A 20880-nucleotide genomic window follows, 5' to 3' on the forward strand; every position below is an offset into this window, starting at 1 on the left:
CTTAATCTACTTATAGATTAAAAATGATAGACATATAAATGAGGTTAATTCAGTAGATATTTATGAATCAATCAATTGAATGGTTAATATAATGTCACGGTCGGTGACCACAGCGGTTGGGGGCGAGGGAGGAGGGAGGGGGGTCGTTACATGCTCTGTTGAAAACACTAATAAAGATCGACGAATGCTATTTTGTATATGAACTTCCGTGTACAAGAGATACTATCGCAGGAATTACGGAAGTGGGAAATGATGTATTCTTCATTATAGATTAGTTGTCGGTGAGGGGCTTAGGTTACATTGCAGGTAGTCTCGATTCAGAGTTTATTATTTTATTTTCATTAATAATACTTTTCTTTTTTTAATCGATAGTTTTATGAAGTCTTTTGGTACTTTTTATTTATAATCGAACGATTGTGTACTAAGATCACAAAATAGTCCATATAGGAATAAAGGCACAAAATGTGAAAATAATAAGTGGATTTTTAAAGGAGGAATCGAATAATATAATATCATAAATAACTCAATTGTTTGATTTGATGCGTGAAATTTGAATTGACAAAGTTGAATGATGGAAACAATTAGAAAACGCGGTGAAAAATATATGGAGTTCACACAGCTTCACAGATATCGTGTTGATACAAAAATGAATCAAGCATACAAATTTATTCCATTCGTTCTTTACTCGTTAGTTTATTTCATAATGTACAGAACTTCCTTGAGATATGTAAAGAAATAATAAAGGAGTTATATCAATGGCACAACGCTTAAACCATGACACCTTGTTGGGTAAATAATTGTACAACAAATTGAACAAACAGCATCGCGTGAGCAGAGATGTTATATTGTACACACTGACTGCTCACTGCTTTATTTAACTGATTTTTCCATGAAACGTTACGACACGATTTGATATCTTTAAGATTTGTTTATTTATTTACTTATTGCATTAAGGATCGCCAACATGATATACACGGGTAACTTGAACGGAAAGCTTTATGAAATTACAAAGATTTAAAGCTGTCATAAATAATTACGTATATTATTAAATATGTATTCTATGAAGACAACCACTACTCATAAAAATTCATCACATTAGATAGCAGAAACACAAACAATTAATACACGAAACATAATACTAGGTATTGCTTCATAGCTGCCGCCTGCAACATCATATATAGAGTGAAAGATGGGGCAAAGGGCACCCCGTGCTTCTAGCTTTGTAGAACCCGCTATTTACCTGCTATCGTTTATATATTTACTAGCTGTGACCGCGTCACTCGCGTGGTGCCCGGGTGAAAAATGCTATAATCTCTCTCTATACCAAATTTCATATACATACGATAAGCTGTTTTCACGTGTAAGAGTAACAAATATACAACAGCATATATACTTGGATTTGGAAAGTATACACCAAATAGGAGTGACAGGTTTAACACAAGTTAGTGGATTGCTTTAGCGATATTGATACGATATACAGTTAGCATATTATACGATATTGAAAAGCAAAGAAAACAATTAGAACAGGATATTTATTTCAAAACATATGATTAGTATAACATTGCAGTTTTTTGTGGTCAGTGGTAGGTATACCTATGATTTTTATTAGCCTAGCAAGTTAAAATCATAGGTATAAATAATATTTATAGAGTACCTTTCGTTAAGGTTAGCCTATAGACCGCCCGAAAGAAACAATTCTTACTGTATAATATTTGTCTGAATCGGTTCAATAATATTTGTGTGAAAAAAAAAACAGTATTTGTAGTATGCGTGTGTGCGTGTGTGCAATGTGACCTTAGTATAGGTTGTGCACAGGATTTTCGTAATTTGGTGCTAGATTGACAGCAGCGGGAAACCCTACTAAAACGCTATTTTCAATGGAGTATCTTATTTTATTTTAGTTGATTTCACTATATTTCAAATCTATTTAAAGTATATAATAAAACCCGCTTCTATATATAAGTAAATTACTACTGTGATATTTCCAGTTTTTAGGTATTCTTAATTAAAATGTGATGTCATACGCAGTTGTAGTTATTTTGTGTAAAAAGTGAATGTTTGTCCGCAGTACCCTTGGCCCGGATAGGCTCGTATTTGTGTATTGAGTCAGTGCGAGTTATGATCGACTTGGCTTTATTTAGCACTAAATAACACTTATCCCTCAGTCAATCATCGTCTTATATTCATCGTTTGAACAATAAAAGCTTTGTAAGAATGTGTTGTGTATATATTTCACTGGTTATTAGTCATGAATGTCTGGGGTTTAAATAGAATTTTTATACAAAATCATATGTTTTGACATAAGGCAAACATAATTGTTATAATAATTGTTTTTTTTTATAAGTCACAGTCGGAAAAGGAGCTGGTGAGTCGTCTGATCACACTCCCAGTGTCCATAAACATTTGCAGATGGTTTGTTTGTTTGTCTTTCATTAACGTCGCAACAGAGAACGATTTTATAATACAATTATTATAACATTCCAAAAGACAAGCAAGTTTATAAATACCGGAGCTCTATGATACAGTTACGACTAATCGTCTTAAAAAAATAAATAGAAAATTACTACAAATAACTATTATGTAATACGTGGGAAGAATAAACAATTTGTATAACAAACAGCTTATGGCATTAAATGCTCGTTAGATCGGTGATCCGATTAGATTGAGATGAAGCCCTACGTCTTATAACGCAACTAAATTTTTGCGTGTGTCGTAATTTATAGTTTATACAGAACAATAAATAAGTGTAAAAGTATTGAAAGACCTTTCGCCTAGTTATAGGCGGGCTGTCCCATTTCTCCTAACAAACTCACAACCTTTACCACCTCTTTATAATATTATTTTATTATTATAATACTACAGTTTATGATAGATTTAAATCGACAGTATTAGTACTAGAATAGTATTATGTTATCTGTGGTATTAGTATGTACGGTATGAATGCAATGCCTTTGTTATTTTAATCGTTGTAGGTTTAAAATTACTTGTGGGAGTCGAGCACGCTTCGGCACGAATTGGGCCAGCTCGCGCCGGAGAAGTATCACACCCCCACAGAAAACCGGCGTGAAATAATAGCATGTTATTGTGTTTCTTAAGGTAAGTGAAGGAGCCGAGGGCCGTTTCCTTTTCCTTTTCCCAGTCCATTCCTTCTTCCCAGTCGTCAATCCTCTCCTTATCCCTTACCCTTTAAAAGCGGGCATCGCATTGGCAGAGGTACTATCTTAACAATTTTTCACGGGCGGTTGGGATCGCTTACCATGCGAACCACCAGCTCAGTTGCCCGCTGACATAAAAAATCAATTATTTGATTGTTTTTAGAAAATGTAGAATGAACGTTTCATTTAACTCTTAAATACGTATCATTGATCGATTTGTTTATACGTGAATAAGAGTTATCCATTCATTTAACATAGACATAGTCGCGCTTGCCAGCTAGTTATAATGAAATCTCCAATTTAAATATTCCCACATAGCTGTATACGATAGCATCGGCACAGCGGTCGATCGTGCCTAATTAGCCAAATTAAACGCATTCATGAATTCGCTATGACATAACAATGTTGCGTGAAAGAAGGCAATATTCTGTGATAAAATCGCGCCGGGGAGTGCCGTGACGCGAAATGAACTACGCCTGAAATGAAATATAGCCATACACAACTTTTCTCCCGAATTATACGCGAATTCTTGATGAAATTACGAATATTCGACATGTTTCAGATTATAAAAAGTCAATCGAATATTAAGGAACAATTTTTAGATTATAACAAAAATTGCGGTAAATAAAATAAGGGATTGAATTTGGAGTATGACTATGTACACGTTATATTTTACAGATAGGTATTAAATATGAAGAAAAGTCATTTAAATCTAAATATAAAGCCATGAACTATCTAGTGAATATTTTTACACAAGGTGAAGTGACATCACATCAGTTTTTTCGTTTAAAACGATTACTTTTAATAATTATTTAACAATAAATGAGGTACCTAAGTAATAAGATAACGGCCTCAATACAGTTATCAGGGCAAACAGGTTATTGGATCCAGGACGGATCGCAGGACTAGTGAGTGGTGAGGCCCTGAAGCTGCAGGCACTGCGGGAATATATCATTACCCGATATTGGCATTAAATTGATTTTCATCTGTATTATATGCAGACGTGTATAGTAAATTTATTGATAGCAGTAAGTGCTTATACCATAATTTAATTAAAACTAATAGAAAAGAGGGAGATTAAAACAGTATACTGTGCGATTCAACTAAGAATAGGGAAGTCAAGGGAAAGGAACCTTTATGTGTCAAATGCCGTTTGATAAATTCAATTAACTTAGTAAGCCTTTTTGCGTTTCAATTACGGTTATTTTATTTTGTATGACAATTGACAGATAATAATTGGTCCTATGATATCACAAATCGATCCTATTCTTAGTTTTTAGTTAGTAATAATAAAATAAAAAAAATTAAAACTAACTTGTTTTTTTCCAATTGCACATGTCTGCTCGTATATCAATAAAATATTGTAAAATAGTTATATAAATATTGATACTTCAGATATCAAAGAATTCTGTTAAATCTATTTAATATTGATATTCTCACAACAATGGCATTTATAAAATTTCAAGGCTTCGTTAATATTTGTGAGTGGGAATCGCTTTTTATGACATTGAAAGGTGAGACTTTTAAGGTTCTCCTCAAGGACAATTGGTAGACTGCTTGTGGGAATTGCTATTTATTGTTTCACCTTTATTTAAATAAAGCAATTATTGTTTTAAAACGCTATATATACCTGAGTTATATATGAAACAGTCAGTACTGAATTTATGTCCCAGCCATGCCAGTTAAACAAAATTAGTTAATGTATCTTCCCGGAAGATTTCCCGGGTAAAGTTACTATCATATTTTCAATAAGAGACTATATTCCAGACATTACAAATTAAGCTATATATTGATACACATCTACAACATTTAAGGGAACTGAGGCCATTCGCTTTCGCAAAGATCGCACCAAATATGGGGCTTCAAAGCAGCCTGTACGGGGCCTGCCCGGGGCCCAGGCGAGGCGCGGCGCGTCATCCGGTCAGGCGCGCCCTCCGGTCAGGGCTAAACGATTGACATTTCGCAACCCGATTTAGGGCTCAAATGTAGGCTGCATTACGTAACTAGCCAATTACTGCTTTAACTAGGTTCCCTTTACAATATATTTTTAGTTCATGCTTTATAAGGAGAGTTGTATGTCTATTCTTGGTCTATTCAGATGCAGTTAGATGCGTATTATGCGTTTATCTTGCTAAGGACTCGAATGTTTTGAGAAAATGAATTGAACGTAACCTTTAGATACTTACATATTTAAAAGTACGCTTTTATAATGGTTTAAATAGCCAATAATATAACAAAATTAATGACAAGTCATTAACGTGTTTATGCGTTTCGTCTAGTTAGCTTAGCGGTCTCCATTCCTGCTAAATCATCTTCCAACATTATTTTTGCGGATTGCGCGTTTCGCTGCTTAAAGTGTGTTATCGATGGAAGCCATAGCCATGGGCTGACTGCCTGAAAAAATTTTGTAACACCCGCAACATAAGAAGTCAATAAAAATTAATTAATGTTTCCCTTGAAACATAATTGCAGAATGAGTCAAATGTCTGTCTTATCCCATACAACATTAAACGGATTTCCTTTCGTAAATCGGGTTCATATACAGGAGAAAAATTTGGTTGATTAAGGCATCACTCGGGAGTGACATTGCATGGAGTGTGACGAAACAGACCCTGCCTTGTGACGAATGCGCTGCTACAGCGCCGTGGCCTTGACATTTACACTGATATATATTATATTTCTCTCACCTCAAGAACTTACCTATATTTAAGAGAAAACTGACTTGTCGGTTGGATCTTTAGGTTCTGTTTGCATGAATTTGTGTTTTCTTGCATTGTAAATAAAAAACATTTGAAGAATTAATTATTAAGTGTGCTATATTATTAAAATGTCCATAGTGTTGATTATCAAATTAATGATACAATGTTTTAAACCATGATAACGCTGAGGTTTTGTGCTTAGTGTTACCAGTAATAAACCACAAGTTATTTTGGTGGCCATAACAAAGATTCAAATGTATATTCGGTTGTACATAGTACATTATATGAGATGTGTGAGGTTATTATTTACATATGTATATTGTCTGCACTTTCCTAATTGCGTTATACTGGTAAAAACGTTGGCTAGACCAGTTCCCTGCCGTAAGGACGGAAACTTGAGATATTCAGTTTTTCTGAGATGTGTCCGGCTTTACCGGATTCACACTAGTTCTTATTGCTCTGACCAGATTCGTTTACAAGTAGTATTTACTCATTTGGTATGACGTGGTGTATAGAATTTCTAACTCTGTTTACAGGAGGGAACGCAATGAGTTTAATTGCTCATGTAGACAAGTATCAAGTACAAATACTCGTTATACCAATTAGCGATTCGCATTGTTGTGAAATAACAAATGAAAGACACATTAAAAGTTCTTTAAGAGAATTCCACTTTGTACTTATAAGTACAGAGCGACAGAAATTGTATAAAATTAAAAGACAATTATTACTTATTCGTGTAGTATACCATTGTTAGATTGACATTATTAGACTACTGTGTGGTATAGATATTGCAAATAAATATTACTGACTAAAATATTGGTTTCTTTTCAATCGGAGTTCATACCAAATTTAACTCAAACACATTCCTGAAGCTTATTTTAATAGTGATTTTTTTTAAGTAACTATTTAACGAGTAACTTCGTAGTCGTCGTATAGTAAAAAATGCGATAGCAAACAATACGAGAACACTATTAAATCGCTCAAACATTTTTCATATATCAATAGTGTTCTTGCTTATAGTAATTTTATATTTAACCTTACAGAATTTTATGATAATGGTATTGTATTATATTATCTGTGGCGATAACATCATCCTACGTAAACAATTATTACAAATTCCAAACAATATGTACACGTCACGACTCATACATTGTATTCTAGTAACTTTTATTCTTATTACAGATCGCTGAACAAAGGAAATCTTACTTGTTATTAATAAGAGCGTTGGGAGCGGTTGCGTCGGCGCAGGCTCCGCGCCGCTGCACTGATTTACCAACGGCCTTGCGCGCTACAAGCTACACGTGCTCGACATACTGATTCGGGTACAGTTTATTAATATTTTTAAGCGAAGTTGATTATTTCAACTGATTAATGAAATAATTCCTAACCGACCGTTCCCAAAAAACGACGGAGGTTCATCATTTCACTGTATTTTCCAATCAGTTTTTTACTCGATAATTTCGTGGGATTTCAACCGACCGGCGTGAAATACGGTCCATGTTAATAATTATAAATGTTCTTCTGATCTACTCTGTTTGTAACCATATAATTTATTCAGCCGTTTTAGCAATGTAAACAGAACCTGCGCATACATACACATTCGTAATGTCGTCCAAGGTTTATAATTTAAGTATATTTTAAGGTTCAAATAAATTCTTTATCTATTTGTACATTTCATATTATACTTCCTCATAACAATTAGTCCTTTTTTATATTGTGTGTCATGTTTTTTCGTTTGTATTCATTTCACGTCGCAACGGAGGGATATTATGATATGATTCTTGCGTCTGGAGATAGTTAGGAAGCAAGTAACAATAACATTACATTCCTATAGAAATCTCCAACAAATAAGCGGGCGAAACCGCGAGCAGAAAGCTAGTAGCATATATGATAATGTAACAGGTACTACTGCCTGCCGCTATCAAAACAATAATGATAAAGAAATAATTAATACCTTTATGTTTTAATACATCGTTACTTGTTAGTGGGCACTTTCCTTGTATTTCCCAGGCCTCAAATTATCATTTTGAATAATTAAATTATTTGCATTGAATGAGTGGTGAATTTCCGACGTCAAATATTAAATGTGAAAGTAATACATTGGTTATCTGTGAACTCATAGTTTTATTGCGCTGAACGAAGCACAGTAAATTGCCACAAAATCGATAACAAATCAATTATTCAATATACGATTTAAATAATGGTCAGACTATGTATATAACAGCTCCATTCTTGATAAACTGAACTTACTTTTGGAAAATAATCTTGAATTGAAACAGTTGTTTTCACAGATTGTCATATAAAAATAATTATTTAATTTTTTTTATATTCGTCTACTATACTTTTATATTATAAATCATTTCAGCTTTAAATTTATGACAATATAAAATTTCGATGGGATTGTTCAATTCGAATGAGTTCAGACTTTGAATCTGCCAGAGTCGGAGGACGCTGTCTTCCATAAAGCAGTCCTAGAAATTTAACAGCACGTGTAAAATCCATGTATATGGAATGTCTAATGAAGAATCAAATTTCGCGATCTCAAGGTCCAGCTTGTAAGAGTGACCGCCCTTGACTCATTTCCACCGACCCTGATGTCATCCTCTAATTGCCGGCAATGTTGTTTATCAACATATTCGTAGGGAGCTCTTTCAGGGTTGCCCGCTGAAACTGTTTGTTTTCTCTGTTAGGGGTGGCGACTGGTGAATTTAAGTATATTTTGCAGAGTATGGTATGAGCAAAACTAAAATAGAAATACAATAATATACTACAAAACACAACTTATACTTGCTTTAGCTGTATTAAACTGAACTAACCAATCAGGTCTTCCACGCAGGCACACAGGCCTCGGAAAAGTAAATTTACTGACAGCCTACTAATATTATAAATGCGAAAGTTTGTAAGGATATGTGTGTGATTGTTGCTCTTTCACTACAGAACCGATTGCAATAAAATTTAGTACGTAGACAGCTGGACAACTGGAATAACATATAGGAAACTTTTTATGTCGACATTCCTACGGGATACGGACTTACGCGGGGAAAATCGCGTGGGGCTGCTAATATTATATAAAGCAGTTCTAAGATTCTTAAATTGCACGGCACAGAATACGATAACCGGCACCTCTATTACATATCTAGTTTCATACATCTGTAATGTTACATACGAGAATTCAGAACTGCGGTTCAGCCCTAATTAAACCGCGTCTGGCGACCCTGCCCTGCATCGCCGGCATTGTGCAATTTACCTACAGTCGCCGGCGCGGCGTGCAATCACGATCATTCACATGTGATGTGATTCAATAAAAATAGAAATATTCTCTCGCACGCTGGTATGCAGTAGCAGCTAGAATGTGAACCACGTAGTCGATAGGGTATATAGGGGAGGGCGGGGAACTATGCGTACACATTTAATTTCTTTTTTTTTAGCTTGTGTTAGGGAAGCGCTTAACTACCATCTCGCCTGCTGGTAAGCGTAGATGTAGTCTAAGATGGAGCGCGTTTTCCTAGAATGTTATTTTCACTCTACTTTTGAAGATCCCCAGATTATACCCGTCAGGGAACACAGATTCAGAAACCATGTTCCAGTCCCTTGCGGTTTGAATAAAGAATGCAGAGTCGAATTGCTTAGTCCAGGTACATGGAACATCCACCACAAAGCGGTGTCTAGTCTGTGCGCCTATTAGGATCTATTATAATTTCTTACGAGGTCCTTATTGCCAATTAGATTTATTGCACTCATGAAAAATCTACTCAGCTTATGCTTGCCTATATGTTACTTTTTACACCACAAACAAATATTAAACATGTTTCGTATCAATGTCACAAAGAGTAAAAAGTTTTCTTTGATTCCTAGTTTCAGATTCAGGTTGAAGAGTTAGTTAAGTATATCCACGCCTCCATAATTAGATATCAAAAGAAATCAAATAATCCGTACAATTTACGTTAAACAAAAATATACAAAACCACGAGTGAAAATTGATTCAAAGAATCTGTTCTGATGGTACCGTCAGAGAAAATATGTGCGATGCAATGCTTAAGATAAACAAAAAACAATTTAAAGTATCAGAAATAAATCAGCCGGAGCGGGGTGAATCACGAACACTCGCTCAATGAGAAATATTCCTTTCTATAAACAGTATTTATATCCATCCGCAAATAGATTGAATTATTCCCAGAGGAAGGTCGTAAAGTTTAAATATTTACTTAGTTGTGTTCGGACACCTCATACCTGCTTGCATGTGATTGGGTTATAGCCTAAAACAAATACTTAATGATATTTGTGTTCAATGAGTATCTAATACATGGTGGGTGTTTATTCCCGTTTCAATTTTATTTTCTTTAAAACATTGAATGGTGTAACAAAGTAATTGATATTAAAAAACATATAAGAATAGCTATAAATAGTTATTGTCAGACATAATCTTATTGTATTATTTATTTATATTATAATATAACAGTTACATAATGAATTTTCATACAGAAATTATCCGGCTGGTTTTTATTACTATGTTATGTAAACATTAATTGTATATCTCAAATCAATAAAATACTGATATAAGTTGAAAAAAGTAAGGTTCAGAAATTACATATCCATTGAATGCATTTCATCATTACTATTGTCAGTGGGACTGGTTCATAAATCAATAAACCGAAGGTCTCTTCTCTAATTAATGCTTTTAATATTTACTGGAGTTCAATTCAAGGAAAATCTGTTTCAATAGTATATTGGTTTCTTGCAACTATTATTAGGTATGGTTAGTTATGCAGAGATCTTAGAAGAACTGCACTCCAAGTGTATCGACCCTGAGAGTCATTTTTTATCCAGAAATATAATCAAGCTTTGCGATGTCATGTAGTTTGCATCCGGAGAGTGCGTATTTAGCACTATGGCCTACACGGCCATAAAGCATCCATTGAAAATAGAGATTCTATTTTTAATACACTGAGTGGCAGGCCTTATCATGGCATAAGATAAATATTTTGCGTAGCACCTCGCTCCTGATGTTGACCTTTTTTTTGTAAAAAAGATTTTATGTGTTTTTAACATTTAATGAAAAGATTCTACGATGCGTATCTACCAGTATGTTTGACAGTTATTCTCATAATGCACCCACTCTTGTGGCCAGTTTCAAGTTGTTGGTGAACAATTTATTGTTCCACCAGTGATATAATGCAATGGTCCAGATTACGGCAATATCGGACAAAGAGAAGTCTGTTAACGTGCGCAGCTAGTTTTTGTCGAGAGAAAGCCGCGTTGGGCCACAGCCGTACTGTATCCTACGTAGGTACATAAACATTGGAGCGTAAAGCATATGATTTGATGGTGATGATCGATAAATATGACGATCTTTTCCATTTCGTCTTCAATTTAAGGCTTTAATAGAGTCGTTCTATTATGCAGCAGTGAATTTTGTAGTTGGAATGTTTATAAATCGTCCTATAATTTTTATAATAGTGATCTTGAAGGTGACTTGAACTTAATTATTTAATATCTACCTGTTGTTTTGTTTAACAATAGGTATATTTTTAACACGCTTTTTTTGAAGACACCTTGATGACTCCTAAACTCGATTTCCCGACCCGCGATAAACGGATGGACTTAATTTACACTTTATACATATAACAAGGATCAGTGACAATACAATATTTTCATAGATTTTATCATATTATCCTCTGCTGCCCTGCTCTATGCTTCGTAACACTAATTCGTTGATTTTGTAATTAACACGTTTTTTTTTAAATATTTATTATTTCTTTCATGTTGTGAATCACGTGTTAGGTGTTAGGTAGGATCTCTATCCGGACACCTAACACGTGATTATAATAAATACCTTTTACACAAGTACTCGTGTCGTGAGTGTCAATGTAATATAGATGTCGAAGCCATATTATTTACCTACAGATATAGAATCCCTTCTTTGAATTAAACTCTAACAAATTCACCTTGGCAATGCCCTGTTGTCGCACGACACTATACAACAGTCTACACAACAACAGACGTATTTGATTGTCGTCGTCAGAAAACTTTACGATTGGCCTACAACCTACGTTACGATGTTAAAAACCAATCGCGATCTATTAAGCTATAGTGAAAGGATACGTTCAATATTTTGTCAAGCTTATTTTTTTAATTAGTTAAATGAAATTTAATTAAAATGACGCCGCTTTTAATACCTCCTTTGAATACAGCATAAGCAGATACATTATTTTGTAATCCATAACATAAAATACGAACATTATATCGTAGAGCTTATTCCATATAGGCAGTTATAGGCACTCAAGGATCACGTACAAGTTGAACGGTGAAAGAATGTTTGGAAATCATTCCAGTAGTTCCTGAAGTCTGAGATTAACGCGAATTTTTAAATTTATCTCATAACTTATGAGAATAGATGTGAAATACGTTATTTACGATATCTAATAACAAACCATATTTAGAATGTGGTAAGTTTGTGTAACTTTTATTGAACAAGTACTAGTATATCGAACTTAGTTACCACGTTAATGGGTATATATATTATCTATAGTATTATGTTATCTGTGATAATATCTTACTGTTAAAACGTTTTTCGTTAGAATATATGATGAGACTTGGTTGTAATTAAATACCTTTGTTAAATCTGAAACAACAATGCTCAAAATTTTAAATTACTCACATATTCGAGTATCATTTGTATTCATAATAATTAATACCTATGAATTCTACATCTCATCTTAATATAATTATTTAATTAAATTTTATTCAAATTAAAAAAAATGCAAGACTTTTTACTTACATCTTAAATCGCTCATTTAATGGCTGCGGGATTGGAAAGGCGGCGGCGGGAGGTCGAGCCTCCGGCTTGATTCCCGCGAACTCGAGAGAAAGTCGTATATCATTATTATGTCACGGATTATGCAAGTGTCAACATTGCCGCCATATTGTTTCAATTAGTGGGTCGCTGACCGATACATTTGCACTTGAGATTAGCTGGTGTAGTGGTACTTCGTAGTGTCACAGAATACTGAATCGTAGTATTGTAGACAGCGTGGTTGTGTTTCGTTTGTCTATGATACACATAATATAACAAATTTTAAAGTCGTCTTAAGATAATATGAATTTGCTGTACATTTAATTGTAGGTAGTCAATAAGGCGTTACAGCTAGCTATCACGGCATAGAAAAAAGGAAAATCTTTTATTTTTCAACTACGACAATAATTTCCTATGCACAAAAAATCCACAAAGTTATTAAGTAAAAAACAAAATTAAAATATTGATAATACCTCGTTCCATAACCGCATTCGTTTTTGGGACGCCGACGGAAAAGTTAAGTAACATAAATAAGGTTAGCAAGACGTGATCAGACCTCCAGATAGCTCATTGTTACACAAATAGAACAACAATACCAACCACATCAATAACATTGGTCTTTAGCAGGCATTATTTGGAACCTGGTCTGATGCTATACGAATCCATTTCTGAGATATTAGTCAAGGTGCTGTTTTAAAATGGTATTTAAATTAACGTCATATGGCGAAATCTATTGTACCGATGTGCTTTGAATATAACAAAAAGGTATTTTAAAATAACATATATTACAAGCAATTATTTCTGGGCACCACGTCGTTTGCTGATAGCTATTTTTTAATGCTATAGAAAAATCAACATAATCTAAAAAGGACTATTTTATGAGGTACAAATTAATAATACCTGTTCCCTAACAACCTCCTAGGTTAGCTAACCTCCCTAGGTTTGAAATAAGAACTTTCATTTTATGTAGCGACTCCATTATTTGCACCTGTTTTATGTACTATGGACGCTTCGCCCGGGCTTCTCTCGTGTTACATAATATATCGCCTATGCCCTATAGCAATATAGTTCACTTACAAACTCAACGGTGAACAAAATTTTTAGGTAGGGTCCAACAGTTCCTGTGATTGGCGCGAAAACAACGTTCGTATATACTTATTTGTGTTTATACAATATAAATCATAATTTTTATTTATCTAGTTTACATAACTTATTTAATATTGGTTTAGGTTTTTAACTATATTAACGTAAATTCAAGAACATTTTCGAGTTTTGTGGCTACTTTTATTAACTTGTATATTGCGTCCTCATGAATATAATATAAACCTTCGAAATTATTCATAATTGAATGTTACATATAAATGAATACGTTATTATCAATCAGTTTATTTCTGAACTTTCGATAGCTAACTGAAAGACGTGAGACTCGAGTAATATTGGCACAGGTGTTGGGCCTCAGATACTTTTAAATACGCAGCAGATGTTACGTTTTGAATGTAAATAAATTATAAGATTGCAGGTTCAATATCTGAAGAATGTTTTAGACATGATTCAACATTAAATATTTTGATTATTTGTTGTGCGATTTTGTTTTCATTTTTTTCTTTATTTTTCAATTGTTTTTTGTATAACTAGCTATTACCAGCGACTTCCCACGCTTTAAATTCGGGGTAGTTTAACACAATTTATACATATAATCCTTCCCCTTGAATCACCCTATCTATTAAAAATTACTTTATTTTCTACGCAACTCCACTAGAAGGTCTACTCTTCGTCTTCCAAACGAAGGGTATACAAAATTAAAATCCGATTCTTTTTAAATGATGAAAGAATGTTGCATTCTAATCTGTAGTAGTTTTAATGTTAAACTACCCTCAATTTATTGTTATTTTAGTTTGTTTTCTTTTGTTAACCGTACTTATAACGCTAAGCGAGTAAAAATGATGTAAAAAATTGTATTTCTCTGTAAGTGATTTAATTGTAATCTTTAGAGAAATAAATGTATTGAACCGTAAGTAAAACTCAATACAATACATGTATGTTTATTAATAAAATGCACGCTTGTCTGTCAAAGCGACAATGTGATTAACAGTAATCTTTTTAACCTTGTTAAATATTTTGTTTTAGCCGATAAAGCGTAGGTACAACGTTCATAACTTTTTAATAACTAATACCCTTGTCTAGTCACTATAAAATGTGTAATTAATTCGAAACACTTATGACACAGAACCCTCAATTCATGGAATTATTAACCAATTAATTATATCAGGTGACGCGAGTATTCAGTAGAGGTCAGTTGAAATTTCCGAATAGGAATAATTTTCTACGATAAATTATCGCTTAACTCTGTCGATTTCTAGCAATTTTTAATTAAACGAAAAAACCTCAAAGGTCTATCTAGCTATGTTAAGCATTCAGGACTGAATGTGTATATATATATATATATATATATATATATATATATATATATATATATATATATGTAAATACAACTGTGAATTTTACTTGAATTCGTCACTTTTATAGGTACAGATCGGAGGTCATAAATCAAATACTTAATCTATAAACAAACCTCAGAATTCATAAAACAAACTATTATTTTCATCATAATAGCAAAGCAAAATTGTGTGATTTCTTTGACGATATATGCTACATTTCATTTTTAGTACATACTGTAACAGTGCGCGAAGCAAGGGTGGGTAATTAGTATAATATTACAGGTGTTGCTTGTCCCCGTCTGCCGCAACTAGGTCAGGGGCACGGTAATGGACACCAGCTCTGTTAGGTGATTGGAATTAGGTATCTAGGTTACTGGGATTTGTATTGTCTGGATTTGAATGACGTAATTACGTACCTAGATGGTTGACTAGCTCGTTGGCCGTTTTAACGCTGGATATCTTAATTTTTTAGGTTTTGTTGTTTAGGCTTTGTTTTCAATATAACTCTGAAATATTCAGAGTTAGCAATGCATTATATTTAGTAAGCGGAATATTTTTATACTATTAAATTATTTACAATATTTCTTCACATGATATGTATTTTTACTAAAGTTTTCATATATTTTGTTGTTCTTATGTAACCAATAACTTAAGTCTAGCTTACAAATAAATCCATGTTAGCAGCACGTAACAATAATTACTTCCTTCCTCTCTTCAGCCACGTGACGCGACGCCGGTATTACACAGAACAACATACTATATATGTATATATGTATATATAACACCCCGTGAACATTAAGCCTATTATAAACTTAAGCCATTAGTGCAGCGGGTTCAAGGAAAATTTTGTAATAGCAGAAATTAGCGAGTCGGCTTTTTGAACAATCGCAAGGTCGCGAGGTAGCGTCATGTTCGGGTTATATAGGTACCTTACATTAGCATATTATGTTATATTATTGACTTTTCGGAAAATTTATGCTTATGAATATTTAAATTGTTTTTTTTATGTTATGTTATCATCGTTGTTATGTTATCATATTATGAACATTTGGAGAGGCTTAAGGTCGATTGCAGACCCTACGTCTCTACAAATGGATTGCTGACTTCAAATTGGAAAGGGATTAAGATGAAAATAAAAGGAAATAAAAATAAGGAAAAGATTGCTGATAGGAATAAAGGAAAGGACTGGGAAGACTAAGGAAACGGGATTTAATAAAATTTAGTAGGAAGTCCTTTAAAATTATTTATGTACTTTTCAATAACTAAATTATTCAATTGGTTATGAAGATTTTTCTCAAAATTGAGGTGTTAACTTGTATTCGAAAAAGTTGCGTTTTAAATATTATTTTAAATAGCTAGTTGTTTATCATCAATTACTGAAACAATTTAAAAGTTGTAAACATTTAGTTATTATATTATTATTGTAATTAAGTAATTTAAATAGGTATTACGACGCATGTGCTGTTATGCTATTAAATAAAAATAAAATACGACTTAATTATTGGGATGGGATACAGGGAAACTTTGTTCCGATGAATAGTTATTTATTTTTCTTAATTTGAATTCAAATATAAATTAAAATTATTAAGATACATGTTTTATTTTCATAGATAGATATATACATAATTATTTTGAACATTATTAAAAAAAAATGTATTCATTTGTATTTAAATGTATTCAAATATAAATTTTTTACAAGGTCACATGTAATTTGAAGATAAAAGTCGTTTTGAATCTTAATCAGTGTATTTTAAAAGTATGTAAGTATCTCATAGGATAGATTAATTAATATCCATATGGCTTGAAAAGTTTCTAAAACTATTGAATGTAAAATTAAAATTATAAGTTACATTTTTGATTTATTAACGAAACAAGCCGCTCATCTCAGCTCCACTTGAGTTAAACCAGGATAAAACAAAATGAAATATATGTAATAAATAATAGCTTTTCAAATCGGTTGAGCAGCTCGAAAGCCTATTCAATTTAAATGAGTAATCAAATCTTTCCTATTTATTACATTATTATTCATAACTAGATTAGGTACATCAGTCGGATTGTGAAAAAGTTGATAAGCTAATATTTTTATAAGTAATTATATTACACTGCTGTTCAAACATAAGTATGTTTATATTTACATATACTTTTTGAATCGATTTAATAAAAGGAAAAAGTACGTTGCTAATGCGATTGCTTGAGCGTTCCTAATCTAAAATATATATTAGAAACAAATAATTAATTTCGAGAGATATGAGCATGATTTGACGAGCGGCTTCTGTAGTTATGATTCGTCTACGAGACATAGGTTACAGGTAGTTACAATAATACGTTTAAATGTTAATTTTAAAGTAATTAGTAATACGTTTTTGGATATGGTAATTTAACGTTTATTTGTTTATAAAAATCAAATTTTTTATTTATTCTTTCAAAATTTTTCACATATACATATTATACTATGTCACTTAAAGAAGGTGCAGCTTTCTATAGATAAAAGATTTGTTTTTGCAATACCAGTTGTTTACTGTGTAAAAACATAACAAACACAAATGGACCATAATAAATTAAAAGGTACATAACAGTGAAAACATAATAAACATGTACAAAAGGACTAAAATTTCCTATTTATGATATTGGTTTAGATAAGCGATTAACATAACGTTTATATGCGTTATTGAGTTTAATAACATTTAAGTAACAGCTTTTTTGATCTCTCTCGATATAGAGTTAGGATAAGGAACCAGTTGACAGCATAATGTTGTTTGATATTTATTTGGGTTAATGAGAGCACGCTGTTGCTTTTCATAACATTTCTACGAAGTTCATTACTGATTTTTAATTACTTTACCGGAGTTGTCGGATCCATTGTAGTGTGGGTAATACCACAGATAACATTATACTGTACTTGGTAATACTATATCCGTATTTTTATGTATTACCCACTGTAGATAACTTTATGTACTAAATAGAGCAATTTTGGATCACATTTGGTGGGTAAAATATATAACGTGTAAAGGAAATTAACTTTAGAAGTATATTCAAAAATTTAAAATGTTTATTTGTACTTTTTTATTCTAAATACTTTTTGATTAATAAAGCATTATTATGCTATTAAGCTAAAAATAAGTTTTCATTGCTAGTCAAAATTTGTACGAGAATAAATATTTTCCTTGTAGATCCAGACTTTAAAACTTAGGTACCTACCTAGGTATCCCACAATAGTCGTAGCTTTTATTTGATTCTTACATACTTGCTTATCTAGTTATTTAAACTATTCAGGTATGCTAATTATATAGGACTTAAGTAGATAATGCAATACGTATGCGCATTTTTCATGATGGATAGAGACAAGAGTATAAGTGATATTGTGTGTTTTAAACCGAGTCAGTAATAGCATACTTTAGTATGAAAATATTGGGTTGTTTATTCCTTATTGTCTAAAGTAAAGTTGAAGTGTAGGTATTCTAATTTTATAAAAGTTTATTGTGCGAAATGTAATGTATTTCATATCCGATTTCATAATTTTTAAAACTTGTTCATGAAAATTTCATGTAGCTGTCTCTAATTTATCCTAACTATATTTCTATGTGAAAATATAAAGTCAATGTAGCAAGAAGTCACCTTATTATAATAAGGTATTATTATAAATACAAGCGTATCGAATATGTTCATTTAACATGGATCTTGAACGAAACAAAAAAAAAAACTTGAACAAGCAGTTTAACTAAAACGATATGTTCAAACTACCTTTTCCACTCAAATGAGTCCTGAGGCGAGCGAGCTCTCTGGAGCGACTCCTGCTCCTGCGGTGCGCCGCTATGCTCCTCGGAGATCGGGCCATCTCACTCATCCACTCACAACTCACATCTCACTAAACTCACGATATCGTAAAACTTAAATTCGTAAGGCACGAGCGTCGCGGTGAAGGCACGCCGAGGGACTGAGTGGAGCGCCTCTCACGGTCTCACCTTGCCTGATAAGTGATGATAACATTTACCGAAATGCATTTGCATATACGCGGGGTTACGCGTTTGTTTTCGTGTGTCCGTCGCGGGCTTTGTTTGTTTATGTTATTTTAATTTGCATGTATTAGTTATGGTTATAATATCTTGAACTTGGATACTTGATATGCTAAATCTGGATAAAGACGAAAATTCCATTTATTATTGTTAGCAGCCTACGTACCTACTAGTAGGCAGCTATCCTATATATATATACTTACTAATTTACTAATATAAATGTGAAAGTTTATATGGATATAGCTGTTGTATGCGTTTGTAGCTGAATGACCCAAAACTACTCCACGGATTTTGATGAAATTTGTTAGACAAGTAGCAAGTTAGACGTCCAATTAATAACATTTGTGAAGGTATTTTGTACACCTTGAAATAGTAGTACATACTCATACCTATATACCTCTACCACAAATAACATAATAGTATACAAACACCTCTATCTAACCCACTCTCAGGCATTTATTGTAATTGAACGGCGTTTTATGTAGGATTCACTATAACGTAAAATATTCTTATACTAGTCAAGTAATGACTAACAACACGTCTTTGTTCAGCTATAATGGAAGTAAGGTTTCAAACTACGAATAAGAAAGTATTTGTTATTCGTAGGTTTCAAACGATTTACCTACACCTAGTATATCTATGACACGCTCAGGTTCATTGATTTAGGTACTAGCTACTTATATAATAATTGATACATATTAAACATTGATCGTTAAATAAGATATTCCTATGAATAATGTTAACCTATAAACAGAACTGGCTACTAGGTATACCATACCTACTACGGTGAGAAAAAATTGAGGATATTTCCAGAACGATTGCAACGACTTCGATCGGTAGACTAATTATTTTTTATGTTAGAGGTCAATGGAGCTCATGGTTCGTCTGTTGAAACGATCACTACCACCCATGAATATTTGCTGGAGTAGATCTTCTGCAAATACGCTGCCTGCTTGTAAGGCATAAGGAAATGTTTGACGATAGGAAAAAAGGAATGGACTGGGAAGGGCGAGGAAAAGGACGGGCCTTCGGCTCCCCACTCATCGCTGGAAGCTCAGTAAGAGACTTCGCATGCTGTTATTTCACGTCGATCTTCTGTGGAGCGGTATCTTTGCCGTGGTGAGCTGGTTAATTCGTACCGAAGCTCGCTCCACACAGACCTTTAAAGTTTATGTATATACTAAACAGTTTGTTCGTTTCCGCAGCGAATCGTTTAGAGCAGGTACACGCGTGGAAAACTTCGAAACAAACACGCTCTGATTCGATGAGGTAACTCCAAAAATAAAGCGAGCTTATGAAATCATCTATTAACTGACAATTACCGAGATGTTGCGATAATTAACAGAATTGCAACCTTGATCTTTACGATTGAAAGATTTAATTGTCCGTGGTCTGCTTTTAGGTTGATAGCAAATACTAGATAGTGGAAAAATCCATGGTGTGCAGCTTTAACCATTTATTATTTCTTTGTTAGTAGCTCTTTCTGCTCAGTGCAGCACACATAAGAATTAGATAATTCAAAATACTTAGGTGTAATAAAACGATTATTTAAAACTTTGTGTTTGCCCCGCATTCGCTCAGTTTGACCAATATGTGACCTGGTAAAGATGCAGCAAGTATTCTAATCTTTATAAATAATAAAACAGTGAAGAACTGTGCCTGTACATAGGATGTATTAATAAAATATTAATCGAAGGAGATTTAAAAACAGTAATAGAACGAATTATAGAATTGTTTGTAAATATTGTAGGTGGGTAAACGAAATAAAACAAGCAGTAAAGA

This window comes from Zerene cesonia, chromosome 17, assembly GCF_012273895.1.
Source record: "Zerene cesonia ecotype Mississippi chromosome 17, Zerene_cesonia_1.1, whole genome shotgun sequence".
Classification (NCBI taxonomy): domain Eukaryota; kingdom Metazoa; phylum Arthropoda; class Insecta; order Lepidoptera; family Pieridae; genus Zerene; species Zerene cesonia.